Below are 3,537 nucleotides of genomic sequence, written 5' to 3' on the forward strand. Positions count from 1 at the left end.
CTGCCCTCCTCACTTCCTTCCCGCCCCTCGGGCTGGGGCAAGATGTCACCACTGGGGCGGGGCAGCTGGACAGGGTCAGGACCAGCCTGGGAGTGCCACAGCCAGCCCCCTGCTCCTCCCAGGAGGGGCTTCCCTGGGGACACAGCATGGCCCTGACTCCTGCATGCCAGGGCACCCTGTGAGGGGCTTCACATACCTGCTTTCTGGGTGGTCACTGCCACCCCAGGAGCAGAGACTATAAGCAAACTCATTTGCAGATCAAGAAACAAAGGCCCAGAGAGGTCAAGGGATTTGCTCAGAATGGCACAGTAACCAGTGTTAGTGTCAGGATTCAAACCTTCCAGGCTGCCAACTGAGCTGTTGAGGAGCACTTCCTCCCTGGAACACCTCCTTGACATTCACCTGACCCCTGAGGGGCGTGCAATTGCTGCCCCCCATCTTTTTCTTCTATGTACCTGCACAATGAGTCCACTTGCTCTGGGTGGCCATTTTTCCCCTTCTTACAGGCCTTTGCCAGCTTCTCACATTCTCTCCCTCTGCCACAATACCCATCATTTACCATCTGAGGAAGGAGTACAGACCCTGGGGTAGCTTGCTGAGTAGTCACGGTTTATTAATTCCAACTTTCCCCAAGAGCAAGAGGGAAGACTCCCCAGTGCATGTGAGCATGGGGGGTGCCTTTAACTGAAGGTTTCCCAGACTGTCATGACTGGGCCAGGAAAAGCCTACCCTCAAGCCTGATCCATGCTTGATGTGAATAATGAGTATTGCAGCAGAGGATGGGATAGTGAGATGCTGGCAAAAAAAGAAATAGGCCCATAAGAAGTCAGCTCTGGGGGGACAGGTAGTGGTGTACCTGGTTAAGCTCACACACTACAGTGCATAAGGACCTGAGTTCAAGCCCCCTGGTCCCCACATGCAAAAGGAAAGCTTCAAAAGTGGCAAAACAGGGCTGCGGGTGACTCTCTTTCCCCCATCTATCTATCTATCTATATATCTATCTATCTCCTTCTTCTCTCTCAATTTCCCTCTGTCTCTATCCAATGATAAATAAGTGATAATTTTTTTTAATTTTAAAAAAAGTCAGCTCTGTCCAGATCAGGCTGCCCGCTTTTCTGGGGCAGTACAGTGAGCCAGCCCTGCCCCCCACGTAAGATCATAGGGATCAGCCATTTCACGCCTGCCCCATGAAAGACTGAAAAGGACTCTAAGCCTCCTCCCCTTAACAAGTCCAACTACTTCCAAGAGGAAGTTATCTTGATCAAAGCTTTGTCTGTTTGCCAAGAAGACTAAGGGGGTCCTGAAGCTTGAGGCCTGAGGCTCCTGGATGACTCAGCCACCCCTCCCCCCACTTCATTTCCAAATTTGTTTCCTTCCCACCATAGGCCTTGCTGACACTATACATGACAGAAAGGTGGTGATGTGAGGAGGGAGGCAAGAGCTTGGGGCTCTAAGGCTCAGGGCTTGGGTCCAAATTCTGGCACTTTCTGGCTGGGGAGTCAAACAGTAAAAGAAGAAGGAGGAGGGGGGTGGGGTAAGAGGAGGAGAAGAAGGAAAAGGAGAAGAAAGAGAAGGAGACAGAGAGGGAGAGGGAAAAGAAGGAGAAAAGTCCTGGTTTGGGGCTTGGCAGTGGCGCACCTGGTTAAGTGCTCACATTACAGTGCACAAGGACCCGGGTTCCAGCCCTTGGTCCCCACCTGCAGGGGGAAAGCTTTGCTAGTGGTGAAGCAGGGCTGCAGGTGTCTCTCTGTCTCTCTTTGTCTCCCCCACCCCTCTCAATTTCTCTCTGTCTCTATCCAATAATAAATAAGATATCTAAAAAAAAATTTTTTTTTAAAGTCCTGGTTTGCTGGAGAGGCAGAGTTGACAGGTGAGGAAAAGGAAGGAGGAAGGGTAAAGGCAAGGCCAGGAATGTCCTGCTGTCAGGCTGGGGCACTGGATTTAACAGTACCAGGAAACCATTTGAAAATTTAATACCATAAAAATGATCATCATTAATATTCCAATTTCACTAAAGCAGAGTAAGTATGGATCCAATTCCCAAAGAGAAGGCTGCACCTACTGGTGGTATGTGAAGCCACTTTCCACGGCACACAGAGAAACACTTGCCAGTTTACGATGACAAACTCACTCACGTGCACATTATAAAAAGGAACACGACTAGCCCATGAATTCTGCAGCTTCCCATTTATAGAGATAGTATACAGTTTCATTTTAGACAGATGAAAGAGCAGTAAGTCTGATTAAAGAAGAGTATCCAGAAGCCGCAGGAGGCAGGTGGAGGAGGCAAACAATCAAGAAGGATGTGTGGGGGCTGGTCTGGGAGGCCTAGCTCCCTGCTCAGTAACTGTGGTCTCTACAGAGTACTTGATCTCTCTGAGCTGTTTCCACATCTACAGATGGAGTGTGGGGTGTTGGGTGAGGAGGAAGTCCCACTGCTGTGAGGATGAACTGAGGCCATGTGCACATCTGTTTATGGTGTCCTTTCCCATCTACCCTGACCCTACATATGTAGGCTGGGACTGGAGCCCTGCTGGGTCAGGTTCTGTGGTTTGGGACACACCTCAGAAACAGCTTTACGACCTCCAGTGGGCAATGTTTTTATGAACAAGGGGCATCTCTCAGTAACTGTCTCCTTCCTAGAAGTACAGCAGTACAGCCTCCTTTTCTTTCTCCTTTTCTTTCTCCTTTTTTTTTTGTTGCTTCTCTCTCTCTCTCTCTCTCTCTCTCTCTCTCTCCCTCTCTCTCAGACTTGTTTATTTAATGAGGGAAAGAGAGATTACATCACTATCCTGGCACCTACTGTGCAGAAATGGAATCAAGGGGGTTGGGCGGTAACGCAGCAGGTTAAACGCACAGGCGAGAAGCGAAAAGACCGGCATAATGATCCCGGTTCGAGTCCCCGGCTCTCCACCTAGAGGGGGGTCACTTCACGAGTGGTGTCTGTCTTTCCCTCCCACTCTCTGTCTTCCCCTCTTCTCTCCATTTCTCTCTGCCCTATCCAACAACAACAATAATAACCACAACAACAATAAAACAACAAGGGCAAAAAAAGGGGGAAAAAATAGCCTCCAAGAGCAGTGTATTCGTGGTGCAGGCACCAAGCCCCAGCAATACCTCTGGAGGCAAAAGGAAAGAAAGAAAGAAAGAAAGAAAGAAAGAAAGAAAGAAAGAAAGAAAGAAAGAAAGAAAGAAAGGAAGGAAGGAAGGAAGGAAGAAAAAGGAAGAAAGAAAGAAAGAAAGAAAGAAAAAGGAAGAAAGAAAGGAAGGAAGGAAGAAAGCCTTCTGTTTGATCACAGCCTTCACACCTGCTGCCTCCACAAAAGGGCCTCAATCATTCCCTAAGGGCCGAAACCTAACAGTCTTTCTTTTATTTTAATTAATTAATTAATTTTGCTTATCCTTTTTTTATACTGGATAGGATAAAGAGAAACTGAGAGGGGTGAGGGAGATAACAGAGGGTGAAAGACCCATCTGAAGACCTGCTTCATGACTCATGAAGCTTCCCCCTGCAGGTCTTTGTGCATGGTAATGTGT

The sequence above is a fragment of the Erinaceus europaeus genome, chromosome 13 (genome assembly GCF_950295315.1).
Source record: "Erinaceus europaeus chromosome 13, mEriEur2.1, whole genome shotgun sequence".
NCBI lineage: Eukaryota > Metazoa > Chordata > Mammalia > Eulipotyphla > Erinaceidae > Erinaceus > Erinaceus europaeus.